This window comes from Rhyacophila brunnea, unplaced genomic scaffold, assembly GCF_057557595.1.
Source record: "Rhyacophila brunnea isolate RB1 unplaced genomic scaffold, BYU_Rbru_1.0 scaffold_4, whole genome shotgun sequence".
NCBI lineage: Eukaryota > Metazoa > Arthropoda > Insecta > Trichoptera > Rhyacophilidae > Rhyacophila > Rhyacophila brunnea.
In genome coordinates, this window is record NW_028233068.1 from 29984640 (window position 1) to 30000000 (window position 15361).

The window sequence follows — 15361 nt, forward strand, 5'->3', positions numbered from 1 at the left end:
CTGGTCATAACAATGAGAATGTACCGAATACCACGGAAATGTCAAATAAAGAAAGCTATTATGGCTGAACCTTCCGATTTTCACTTCACTTTAGCCCTCACAAAAGCTCAGCCATATGAGCTTACGATAGTACGTACCTCAGCTGAAACATCAGTAGTAATCTCGACGGTGAAAAGTGGCGTAAATATTTACGCTGGAGTATTTTTACGCATTTGTTTTTGTTTTTTGCATTACGGCGGCTGGTTACGATGAGTCACGTACCTTCGCGACAAGAGTCAAGACTCGGAGCGGAGACCTTCGAGACGAGACGACCGTCCGCCGGTTACGCTACAAATATGGTCGCAGGTCGCGCGCGACACTTTGGGAATCTCGCGTTTTTTACTATTACTATATGTATTGTGAACTCCAAAAAGTATAACGTTGTAAATACGTCAACCGTTTTATAGTTAGATTTGTAATTATATATTTATTTTCGTTAAAAGTAGAAAACATGTAATACCTACAACCCTTTTATATGACTATTAATATAAGACTTGAATGTTTTTTCAGCCATTTGTATTTGGTACAAGTCGGTTATGTGGAATACAGCGGCAAACACATTTTGAAAATAGCCGATATACTGGATTATTTATTAGGTTAACCTAACCAAACCTAACCTAACCTAACAAATAATCCAGTATATAGAGTATTTTCAAAATGTGTTTACCGCTGTATTCCAAATAACCGGCTAGAACCGTAAATTTTCCTGATGTTTTCAGTAAAATTTCTGTCGTATATAAGTTTTCGTATAAATTACCGGTAACAAAAATCCAATTACAGTAAATGCTCCTCGTTATAATATAATAGTAAAGAAGCTAAATGTTAAATAATCGTATATTACCGAGTCTTCAAATATAATAGCAACCCCTAGTTTACGTAACAATAGCTTAGTCTTCTTCTACTGTCCAAGAGACTCAACTCTTCCGAACCACGCCTTGGATACCGTGATGGTCGCATCATTGACTTTGAACACAGAACAAGCCAAGTGCCAGTCTCGGAAATGACTCACTGGCAGAACATTGGCTACAAAGTTAGTTACCATCCTATAGTATGCCTAGTTTTAGACATTTATCAAAGTAGTAGCTAACTCCTTGTTATAGATAGACCGTCATCTCCGAAGCGGTCAATATAGTGGTTATGATTTAGTGAAGCTAAGAATATGTTGAAGAGTTTCCCATACTTGATAGATACGGGCGATTACAGTGTGAAGCTTGTTACAAATGAGTCTGCAATACGAAATTACTGGCATAAAAGGCTTTTCAGCTTCATTTACATATTGGCAATAATTTAATGGACTGTATGTGAAAGAGATCGAGTTTTTATAGAGGGATGGAATCCAAGCAAAAATCTTTTCAAATTTCTGGTGAGACTCCTGGACTTCTGGAGCACTCCAGGTCACTCACACACACTTGTTTGATTTGGTTGAGTTTAGTCACTCGCGCGGCTAGCTTGACGGCGGTAGAATCGGCACTGAACTTCAAATGTGCCCGAGAAACATAGAAGATTGGAAGGTGGAGAGGGAATATGAGGAAATTGACCCAAACACAATATATATTATGGGTGCTCATTTTTCAAGAAAAGGTTTTTTTTATATACTTAATATATCGGGGATCACGATTATTCCAAATTAATTTATTATCTGTTATTACACTCACTGTGTTGGCATTCAATGCAACATTGATAATAATAACAATGCCGCGTAGTGCCCAAGATCAAAATAAAATCATAGAATGCATTATTTTTTTGCTACATGTTATGTGTTGAAAAAATGCACTAGCGCCAACAGAGCGTCTGAAATAAAGAACAAATAAAAATAGATTTTGATCACATTAAAAATAGCATGCATGAAAACTGCGCAAAAAACCCACTGCGTTAAACAAGTCACGCCGTTTTTCTATCAAATAATAATTGGCGCCTGGAAAAAAATTAATGCTTACTTGAGATTTGATTAATAATCTAATATTTAACCATTGACAGCAGACACATTCCGAATAATTATGTACATAATCTAGATTTTATGTTGTTTAACCAACTGAATAATAGTACTGTTGTCTAAAAAAGCATTGTTTCCTCGGTTACATGTAAAGTGTACGTATTACATTTCACCGTAGTACAGTTTGCCATGAGATTTATTTTTCGAAAAAGATGACTGTATAATATACGGTCATCTCTATAACAGCGAGATGAGAAAAAATTACGCGTATTGGAGCATTGCTGACAATAATGTTCCAATTTTATTAGATCCTATAACCTAACCTAACAAATAATCCAGTAGGTATATCGAATATTTTCAAAATTTGTTTGCCGCTGGCTTCCTGTAAACAGACAAAAACCATGTTTTATTAGACATGAATTTTATCTCAGTACTGAGTACCCAAAGAAATTGGACGGTCTTTAATATACGACCATATATTTCCGATTCAACATTTCACGGTGAAGTGTGATACGGCGAACTGCATACGTAAAAATTTCCGGACACGTGTTTCCTCTATTAGTTGGCAGTAAGTACATCTGGATTAATAGTAATGGGGCTATAGTCCAGAGCCCCCGAATTGGAAGGGGCCCCGGAGCCCGAAAAATATATAGAAATAAAACCCATGAAAAAACCTCAAGCCAGAAAAAACACCCACTTCCGCGACAATGTTATTAATAAAAATATTAATTAGGTTTTGATGAAATAATTTCATCAAAAAATTAGAAAGAGGAGTAAAATCAAAAGTGAAATCACGTTTTAATATGTTCGGTTTTATGGGAGGGGGGAGGGGTATGCATTAGCCATGTACACATTCAAGTTTCAATCAGGCCTGCTAAAGAGTTTGGGCTAATTAATGAAGCAAGCCTTTGAACCAGATAAAAATCTTAAAATATATTATATTAAAGATTTTATTGAGACATATAGGTTATTTAATTACATAAACTGACCTACGTACGTTGCTTAATACTGAAGGGTGGCAATTACCATATGCATATGGAAAGAAATTAAAGCCAATCCTTAAATGGGAGTAAGTTAAATTAGCTGCAAATTTAATCGATAGCTCTAGTAACCTATTTTCAGCTCTACGTTCATGTAATTATATAATATTAGCATGCATAGGTGTTCGTCGACATGTTTGGTTTTAATGATGCAACAACATGACATTTTCTTAATCAATAACCAAATAACATGTATATTAATATATTGTTATTATTGAAATGTCAATATATTAATTATTCGACTGTTATTAATCACACCAATTCTTTTAAGTACCTATGCAGAAAAAATCATTTGTAAGTATGAACTTATTCTTAATTAATAATTATTTAAATCAAAATCAATCACCTAATACATTGTCCCACGATTGTATAAGGTAGACAAAGCGTGTAATATGATTTTCATTAATTTCCTACTGCATATGTATTTGATTTTTATTTATTTTATTTATGTATTAGTTTTATTTTTTAAATTAAATTTATGTTTTTTTCAACAATGTATCTCAAACTGTGAAACGTATGCAGTTATTTTTTAGGGACTTTGAATCCCCTGTGAGGCCAAATCTGAGGCCGTCCCTTTGACTTGGTGTTGTCTGCTCTCGCATAAATATGTAGAATAATAAAAAGAACTGGTTTTTTTGACAATTTAGCGTCAGTTAGTTAATATTTACTTACAATACGTAAAATATATTTGGTAATTACTCTTTTATTTTATTTGACGGCCCAGCAAGTTTCAGTCCTCTCGGTCAATTCGCGGGAATAGGCGGTTTAGTCAAACTGATCTCGGACAAACCCAAACAAATAAATAAACAAATCAAGAAATAAAACAAAGCTAAGGTCCAAATCAGAAGGTCCGTCGCGTGCCATACAAGGCGACGATGCTGACCACTCTAGTTGGTTTTGTTAACCTTTTTTATATTAAAATACACATTGCCATCTTAATGATTAGCCATCTACTTAAGGAGATAATTGTAAGATAATTAAGGATCGGTTGTGTGTATTTTTAAAATTACTGTTGAATACTATAAATATGACTATTTATTATATTATTGTAATCGTGAAAACAATATAGCGTCTATTTTTATATAAAATTTACCATCCATTTAGCACTGCATCCTGGAAAGGGACCATGCCTATATAAAGTAGACTTCCCTCTGCCTGCTCCTCTACTCTATATCTTCTGTTAATCATTCCTCGGGCTTAGGCCATTAAGCCAATGACATATTAAATGGACGACTCACTTCATACCCGGCGCGCACGAGAAATTGTGCATGAAAGTCATTCACAGATGTATAGGTAGATGTCACGTGACCATTGACGTATCCGTTTCCATTATGCGATACAAGCTTCTAGAATTTATAGTAATATAACCTTTATTGTAATGGCGTATTAGTGTCATGACTCATTGCGTTAGAAACAGATTCTCGGTTACTTACGACTTCTCGGAGATTAGACGCAAGTGAGCGCAGCGAATCACAGGCGACTGACTGTCCAATGGTTCTTGTCATTCAATTGCATTGAATAAACATTCATCAATATCTTAAAATGGCATTTTATAAATAATAAATAATACTAACACATGCAAAGTGATATCCCATCTTTCTTGGAGTGTTTAGTAGATTTTTTTACATTTTTTAACTAGGCACATTGGCATTTTGTAACACAATAATAACGGTGGAGTCGAAACCTGACAGTCAGAAATTTTATATGGGCAGACCCAGCGGTGTCGCCAGACCGCTTGCAAGCAGAATGTTCATTTGAGCGTAGGATACCGATATTAAAATATGAATTTCGCCATCCGGCAGACCCGACACAAAGTGAGTGTCATTTTATTTTCTAGATGCTTCGTCCATATTAATGTCATTGCATTAAGCCATCAAAGCGTGGTCCTTCCGCACTTCGCTTTAATACTGGCCCAGTATTACGAAGGCGTTTTATTTGTATTTATTCATCCATACATGTCACGTGGCTGATCGGTCACAGGCATTGGGTTTTGATACAAAATATTATGATGATCATCAGGTTCGTCAAGGACCTTGCAGAGGTCATGATTACATAGCGATACCGCCAGATGTCATGCTGGCATAACTGTAGTAGGTTTTAGAAATCACTGACAATAACATTACTGTCCATTTCTTTTAACCGTAGCACCGGTTTCAATGATGTAACTACACTAATTTATTATTCACCACAAAATACCTAAGTTTCAATAAATTGAGTAGAATATGTTAGATAAAAAAACATAATATACCATAAGATAAGAAACACGCGCGTCAATATCATTTTACTCCCTACTTTAATTATAGTTTGTCAATTTATGGCTAAGGCCGTATGTTGTAGCTTAACCACTGGGGAATGACAAAAGAAATGGCGTATTTCAAAAAAAACACTACCTTATTCTTAGGTCAATAATTATTATAAAGCAATCATTATTCATAAGATGTTTATCACACTCGAATGGTCAAAGACATAGCTTATAATAAGTATCTTTAGAATTATCTTCAAATGTGTTAATCTTGCCGATTTTTTGAATAATAAAATGCCTAATTCTTTTCAAATTTGGGATCACAGAGATTATCAATATTATTTTTTATCGTGAATGTTTTACAAAAATTATCTCGTCATAAATTATACTAATGGTTTTATAAATGCGTTTAAAAATTAATAAATGTAAAAAATCTTAACACCACTGCACAGTTATGTACCGAAATATGACTATATTCTAAAACATTAGAGCGAGAGGTTTAAAAGAATACTATTTTATGTAACAAAAATACTTCATGCAGTCATCAAATGTTAAAAATAACTATAAAGGATAATATGGCTTAAAAATTATATAAATAGATTATCTACAACGTTTAAGGAGTGTCCAGGATCATGGTTTGAAAATACGATAAAAACTCAATTTTGACCTACGACGAGCACGTGGGCCGTTAAACGTTATACACTCTAAAATATTATTTTAACCATCACTGTAGTGTTGTAATTTTACTAAAAACTAATTTGAGCCTTTAAATTATTGTTGTTTCATAAATGATTTTTTAAATAAAACAAAAAGTTTATATCTAGTTTAAAACAAATATATTTATTTTGTTCAAAGAACACATGCTTAATTTAATTGATGGTGCAACAAAATCAGACTGAGTTATTTATGCCTGTCTCTATTTTAATGCATAATCCAATAATACAGGAAATGCACTTAATACAATAATAATAATATATTATTATAAAAAACAAAAACAGTTATAGAACAGCAAAATGTACTACAAAAAATTTAAGAAAAAAATTAATCGAAAAGTTCAATATTTGATCGCGCACAATCTGCTGATGTAAAAAAATCCGTTGCAAAAGGGTTGCAATTTCCTTTCGCTAAACAAAGATAAACCCTTTAGAATCTTTTTGCCTTAAAACCCTTTAATTTAAACAGTTTTTTGTTATTATTTTCATTGAATAACTTCCCTTATAACAACTGCCATCAGTTTACCTTTACCCCGTCGATGACATGTGCTTAAAATTGATTTAACTTTTATTTGATGATAAATAATCGGGAGTTTTTTGTGGATATTTTTCGCAACTGACTGGCATATGCTACCCTGAATGGAGTTTTTTTCTTTGGAAAATCTTATTTAATGATCATTCTGTGATTGTAATACAAGATTGAGGTAACGTCAAAATGCAAGAAATTCATCAAAAAAATAATAATGATTGTTAAAATTAATTTCGCTTATCTTTATATCTTTACAAACATAATAATTTAAAGTCATTCGAACTTTTAAAATCAATAATAATTATTAACAATTGCCAATTCTTTTGAAGAATATTACTAATCACTGTGTAATTATATTAAGCTTATATAAAATTGTTAATTTAAGTTTTGTATTATTCCTAATATAAAACTTGAATCAATTAGAATTTATGTTAAAAATATACATAGTGCCCACAGTTAAAATTTGAAGAAAAAATACTACATAAGTAGGTATTTTTTTAAACTATTAGCCGCTTAATTATACCATATATACTTTTCTTTATAACGAAAGAAAATAGAGAATCACAACTATAAATTTCATTTGCATACTATAGCTTATCTCCCAACGTTTTTGAATAGTGACAAATCTGTAAAAATTGAAAAATCAAATAAGTACCTAATAGGTGTACTTAAGGGGGATGCTTATACTATCAGAGGCGAAAAGAGGCACCTAACGGAAAAATACGAAGCTTGCAATTTGAGATTTTTTTTTGATAATTTAGAATTTCAACTATACTAATTAATAAATATATATCTGAAAACATTAAAAAGATTTTTTTTTTATTTTTTAATTTAAAGATAAACTGGCAATTGTAAAAAAAATGTAATAAAATATGAATTCGTTGCATGGTCAAATCTTATTATTACATTATATTTTATGGCCATATTTATTATTAAAATTTAGTTTATTAAGTGTTAGATTTTCTGTCGTTTAGATTTTTGACTAATTCATCGTTTTAATATTTTTTATATATATTTTTAAAAACATTGATTTTTATAAAAATATAAATGTGTATAACTTGAAAAGTATTTTTCGCTAGGTTCTCTGCTGGCGTGCCTCTCCCCCCTGCGCTCTTTACACTGCACAAATTAAACATATGTTTTGTTATATTTTGTATAAATGACAAATTAAATACATGTTCAAAATTGTTTTTATTGTGGAATTCAAATAGTGAATTATTAATTTTTATTATATAATTTAATTAATTAATAAATAATAATTATTATAAATATATAATTTATTTAAAAATACATTATTGTTTATTATTCTTTTTAAATAATACTAATTTGAATATATTAATAATAATTAAAGGTTATTGGTATTTTTCTATTCAGAGTGGAACGCGACATGGAATGGTGCATGTTAGGCATAATGCGGAAAGATCACAAAATAAATCAATGGCATACAAGAGAACCTGTTGTGATAGATGTCGCCAAGCAGATAAAATGGCAATAGGCTGGACACGTCACTCAGCGCGTCGATAATTGCTTGGACAAATGCCGTCATGCAGTGCTAACCCAAGCAGAATACACAAACTAATACATTGCATACATGATACAGACCGAGTAGATTGGATCGAGCTAGGGGACCCCTTCATCCGACAGTGGATCTACCCTGGCTGATGATGATGTACATATATAATATGTGTACTATATTAAACTAGCCTTTGCAGTCCAGTGCGTAAAACTCTGGCTTTTTATCCGAGGGGTCTGAGTTCTAAAATTGAGAATAAATCCATATTTAGTGGAAAAAGATAATATATCTATGGTTATAGGTTATAGCACTTGTACCAATAATTGAATTACTCTTAATGAGTTATTTTTCTTATATTACTGTTTCGCTAAACTACTGTCAAGGCCTGTTATAATGTTAAAAAGGATAATTATATATATTTATGTTTTAATTTTTTTAAGTGCCATTTTGGTTTCATTAGCTCACTCAGTTGCTACGTGAGTTACAAAAAGCTCTATATCGAGATGCCCTTCACAAAAAGCTCCTCCTGTTTTCCATAAAAAGTTTGGTCGGCGGAATTCGTCGACTCCATTTTTGGACTAGAAAGCATTGTTCTTTGGGTCCTGTGGGACGAATACTTTGAACGTATAAGGAAGTCGGGGGCAGCTCAATTCGGCAAATCAGAGGACCAACTTTACAGCACGCGCCCTGTCCTGCAACTAAGTCTTCTCGTAAACGAGGTTTAGATTGGTGCATTTACATTTGGTACTCAATCATTAAATATTTACAATAAATACAAAAGAATATGCTTGAAAAATGATCTCTATCTATATTGCAATAAAGGTCATTATTGCAAGTCTGCCTCCATGTCTACATGGCATTAAATATTTATAGTTAATAAATTAATAAAAAATGTTTCGACACCTTCAAAATGTTGTATATTATTTAAAACCATTGACGTAGAAGTGGACGCAACATGTAATAAATCAAAAAGCTATCATAATCAACCCTCTCCGTAAACAGCCGAGTCTGTTTACCTATATAAATAAAATTGCATTATTTCGTTAATGGGTAAATACAGAAGAATATATATTAATTACCTTTATTGCTAAACGGCGTCAGTTTCAATTTCACTTGCTAATATTTTTTTTATTCAGTAAAGGATGCGGGTTCGAGTCTCAAGATTAATCAGTGCCTCTTGCATCTATGTCTCTAAACCTACCACTGAGTAGACTGAGAACCGTAGAGAAAGCGTAGTAGCGCTCGTAATGGAAAATTTTACGATTATAATATAAAAATATTTTACTCTTAGCTCAGATGACTAAATTAATTTTACTTAACTTTGGGGATTTCATGAACCAGAACGGCGCTCCGTTGCGCTCCGGTACATTTCAAGCCCTGACTGCATACTCAAAACAATATAGTAAACTTGGGGATTTCAGATGATGAAACCTGCAAGTACGACTAAATTAAAATCATGAAACACATATTTTTATTAAAATGTAATTTCAAAAAGATTCTACAAATCGAAGAAAATTGTGATGCCTTTGATAACTTCTGGAGCGATATTCTGTAGCAATTGAAGACTCGATACGATGAAGAAGACTTTATGACGTATTTGCGTATATTATAATATTAACCCATCACCCATCACCCATCATAACAAAATATATTATATTATGAGGTGACTCATACCCAAAGTTTATTTAGAAATATTGTCAATCACTTATGACTGGATCAGTTTTTGTACAACATCCATGAAGAATAGGTGTCTAATTAATACATTTATACGCAAACAGATTTAAATCATCCCCGTTTGGCTGCATCGGCGGGGACAAAGTTAACCGAGCGTAGTTTACGAGGAATGCAGTCATCGCCAAATAGGGTCCGCGATCCCCCAAAGGGCCGCCAGATTAGGCGCCCTATTTCGTCAGTGCTTTTTTGCGGCAAGCAAGTCTCAGTCAGACAGCGGGTAGTTTATAAGGAAACCACGACAATGCCGTCAATTTAGTGACTCTCAACCTTATAACTTATAATACAATAATAATTATTCATGTTGTTAATAATAATAACAAAAAATCATTGACTTATTTTTATTAAACGGAAGCAGTGTGTTAATATTAAAATATAAACATAAACGACCACGTTAATACAAATTTAGCCTTCCAAAGTCCCAGCGGTGGATTTGAAGATTTGAATGCACAGGCATTGACTAGTTTGGAGCCCCCACGATAAAAATAAATAAAAACCGTAATTTAAAAACACTAACGTATCTAGTAAAAAATAAATGTAGGTATATCTTTCCAATCTAATTATTATTGATGGTAATATTTATATTTAGTCTAAAAGTATATGTATCAGCTGTTATAAATAGGCCCTTTTGATGTTAATTGCAGGGATTTTGTTATGCTTTGGGTTTCATTATCTAGGTATGTACGAAATCAATTTGTGAGAAATGCATCGTTTGATTTTCTTATATACTAGTTGTATTATTACTGGTGTGAACTATTTCGGGGCCCCCTTTAAAACCTTCTGACGAATCGATTGCGTCATCTGCGTCAACGTCAATCACCGCTGCCAAATCAGTAAAAAGTTATTTCGAAAAAATGACGAAAGTGGTTTAACTACTTAATGTTATATTGTCTTGTAGTCACTGAAATTCTATACATCATTACTATCATAATATTCTGCTAAAGCTGTCCTGTTGATAATGATTTTTTTTTAAATATATTATGGTAAAAGTGAGATATTTAGATAACATAATATGCAATGCTATTCTGCAAAGCATGTCCACTTTGTGTTTGAGATATGTATTGGTATTCAGAGATTCTCAAACTTATTTAGCCTACTGACCCCTTTTCAGAAAAAAAATAACGCCCCCCTTCATATGTGTCTTATTTAAAGCAACAAACGTTCTTTTAAGTTTGTTTATAATGTTATAATATTAGCACTTCTTCCTACGGAAATAATAAATGCTAATGCGTGATGATTATATTATGAAAATATTTATTACAATGATCTAAGATATTAATATTCGCATTGAACACAGAATATTAAGATAGCGTAACAGATTTATTATTTTTCTTTATTTTATGCTTGCTGCATTATTTGACAGTATCGGACGAAAATTTTACGGGCAGGTATAACTTATTGAATTATTGGTTAATTTGAATTATTCATACATACTTATAAATCAAGCGAGTCAATCTGTACAAACGGTGAAAAGGGTCAATACGATATAAACATATTATTATTTTTTTATAAATATCTCAGTGAGTAGGTAATAAATAGTTTTATTTTCAATATGCTTGTGATACTATTCGTGCGTGTAATTATTTTAAAATGGGCGATAAGTTAAAAATATCGAAAAATAAGTGAAATTAGCCAAATAAATCATACTAGGTACATAAACACATTATAATACTATGTATAAAAGAAAAAATGGACGAATCTAATTGGCGTCGCTGAATTAGTAATTTTCACATATGTATCAACAGAAATTCCGACACAAACTTGTACTTACCGAATTCAATCTTATTTTGAATCTCGTGAAAAGTAGTGATTATCCTTTCACACACAGAATTTTTGTCCGCCCTGCCAATTGTTCAGGTATGATTATTTCGTAAAGTGTCATGAAACATATTTTATGTTTAAGCTTGCTAATTAATATACAAAGGAAATAAGAATCACCTGTGACCAAAATAACATTCTAAAAATAGGATGAGATTATGACATTGTGTTTGCGTGGAATTGCATTCGATGAATTTATCAACACGTTGAAGATCTAAATTATAAAGAACAGTAAAATAAATATTAATACTATAATATTATCAATGCATTTACTACCGATCATTTTCATAATATAGGCACTTGTAAACTGTATTAATGACTCATTAAAAAATATTTTTGAACATGACATCCGAGTACAAAATATTCAATAATTAAATTACTGACAGGTAAAAAAAACTTCGCGTATCAACAAGATAACTTAACACCTGTTTAAATTTAATAGAATGATTTAGTCGCTAATGTGTTTGACACCTTGAACTTTTAGCGTTGCAGTACGTGGGTATTATAATGAATATTTTAGTGTTGGTACTTTTATTTGTGTTAGTAATTTTTGTGATATTATGTGGTACGCAATTAATGTCATCAGTGCATCCCGTGAAAAAATCATCAACAGTTTCAAGGCAAATAAAAAATCTTATAATATATCAATAGATTATAATAATTATTTACCATAGAAGATAATTTAGTAAATATATTAAAATGCATTAAGTAGTTATAAATTATGTGTGTATTATATTTTAAAACTGTCGTGGGAGTTATCTTAAAAATTCACTTGATTTTTCCTAAAAATATCTGTACATTGCAAAAAGCTTATGAAAATCGTATTTTTTTTAAGTTAGGTTAGTAGCATTTAAATTATTATTTTTATAATCACAAAAAATATTTACTAAGATTATGGTAATAGTGACATTTTCTTTAAGATATCAATGGATTCGGTGAAAATCGTTTTTTTTTATATATATTTTTAGTAGATCTACTGAAATTTCACTAGACATAGCAACACTAACTTTTTCAGGTAATCAGTCCAAGCTCATATAGCCTCGTAGTGAAAAACAGAGAGTGTGCCTACCCTTGGAAGATGCATCCCACTTTCTCTGCCAGATCTTTCAGGCCGTACCCAGCGTAATTAGACGAATTGTCCGCTTCTTCGTGAGCAGTTTTTCACCATCCAGGAGGAGGGCGGCGTAATGTGAAAGTCATTGATAGTATAGCGGGTGCCAGGACAAGAGCGCGTCCATTGATGTTGAACGGTAGGTCTTGTGTGTGCTAATAGTGTACTGCAATACCGACATAAGAGAGCTGATCTTTTTTGATTTCCTTCATGCACCATACCATACACTTTAAGCGTAGGCAGCAATTTTAAGCGCCCTTACTCTTAGTGCTCGGCCGTAGTGATTTGGCGGGCACGGCGCGGCGACGTCTTGCGAAACTCAAACGTATAACCGTGTGTATTATGCCCCAAAAAAGACACTGTCGACGAACATTTTACACACGGTTATACTATTGAGTTTCGCAAGACGCCGCCGCGCGACCACTACGTTCTTGCACTTAGACTGCATCCGTCGCCTGCAATATGACTAACTCTTTGTATTATTGGATAGACTGGAGTGACATAGAAAAGTCTAAAGATAATACAGCTCGTCCACTACAGCCAATTAGTGCATTCAAAGAGGTGCCCGTGAATTGATATAATCACAATTAAACATTTTGCCTTATAATTTGGTCACTCGGACGTTATTCAATATTTGACTATAAACATGTAAGTACAATATAAACGTGAATTTAGTTTTGGCAGAAAATAAGTCATGTAAGAGCAGTCGGAAATGATAACGGTAATAATAATTACATTTACCCTATGTAATTTGTATGTAGTAGAAGAACTCGCAATGTGCGTAATTTCATGGTACAAGTTATTCCACTATGTGACAATGGTCAAGAGTAATACGATACAAAAGTATTGTCAACACGATGTTGTATTAGTAATTCATTAATTATTGATCAAATCAATTAATTACTTTTCATTTTAAGTCGTAACGTACATCTCGTATATTTTTATCGGTATCAAGATGGCCGTCGTCGAGTTGTTCTAGTATATAGATGACATCGTCTACTCTGCGGAATCCAGAGAATGACGCAAGATTGTCCTAAAACCTACATTTTCTAGACTATGATATGATTTGCAAGAACTCCTAAAGCAGTTGCCAGTCGTCTGCACTCTGCAGCATTATATGCTCGGAAGTTCAGTTGCATACAACATTTTTTGACACGGGAAAACTGCGGCTATAAATCACAGTTTGCATTTCTCAATGAATACGACAAAATATTCATCAGAATTACCACCGCTTTGGGCTACAAAGAATTTACCATGGTTTTTCAAGGTGATTTTATAGGCTCTGGCTGAATCCAAATTAGCAATTACCGATGCAGGTAAGTGAATTGTTTTCATTAAGGCATTTTTCTCAGCCGTGATAAATTCCCTTTGACTTGTCATCAAGTAGTAAATGCGAGGTGTCCATAAAGGCATATAGGAATGAAAATAGTAAATGATAATATAAGCATGATCACTGGATACCTATATCCTATCAGCGTTGCCAACTTTGCATGTTTATTACCAGATCTAGTATTTTTAAATATGTATCTGGCTTATGGCGTTTTTATTAGCATTTTTTGTTTTTAATTTGTGCTTACACATATCGTGGCATTGGATTGACGATTATCTGGGATTCCACTTTTTGGTATTACCTACTTAATTATTACTTATCATAGGTTGTTAGATAAATAAATTATTTTTTGTCAATTTTGAAATGAGTTTCTGGGAAAATTTATTGCGATTTTCATCTGTATACTCACTTTTTTTTCGATAAGCAGAAAAATGTATTGAAATTTTATTTTCATAAAGTCTAGTGTTAATCCCTACCAAATAGCTTGTTTTCGTACCCCGTCTGGCAAGTTTTTGTCAACTACAATTGGCAACACTGGTACCTATCCGTGAAATCGTTACAGTCTCCGGACATTTTTGAAATGGACATCCTTGAAAAAAACTATCTTTATTTAATGGCATCGTAGGCATATCTTTCCACAGTTTTATAATACTAATTAAGTAGGTTACTATACATTCAATACAGTATTGTAACCTAAATTATTAGCATTAAAATAAATCATAAAAAAACCTTGACAAATAATATTGCACTCAAATTACGGTTATGAAAAAACAATGACATACACTAATTTTACTTTTTGTATTGGTTTATTTTTAAATAGCCGTTACTATGTATTACATAATGAAAACAGGAAATTTAATTTGTTAGGTTAGGTCAAAATTAATAATGAAGACATTGTTTAGTTTAGTGTTTTTAATTTATGAAATCTTTATAGTTTGTGCTCATTAAACATGATAAAATTACCAATGCATAAATATTAGTCACATCAATTTTCCATGGTTACATACAGCTTTAGATATAAGTATTGCCAGGGCTGAATTCTGGGCTAACATATTATTACAGTGACACAATATTAATTGTGCCCTGTAAATATTTCTTCCGGTTGCATATTTTTATTTCAACATTATGTTACTGTGGAGGCCGCATATACCTATAATACATCAAAGCTGTTTTCATGCTTATTTTTTAGGTTCCGGGCCCTTAACAATTTGGGAATCTTCGGCTTTTGGATCTGTAGTCTTTAGGTACCAACAAAATCGACCCGTGTTTAGAGCAAGCCGGGTACCCGCAATTTCTTTACAAACAATAATAATATACTTATGTATTTATTTATATTCCGTTGGACCTTGCTAGAATGATAGT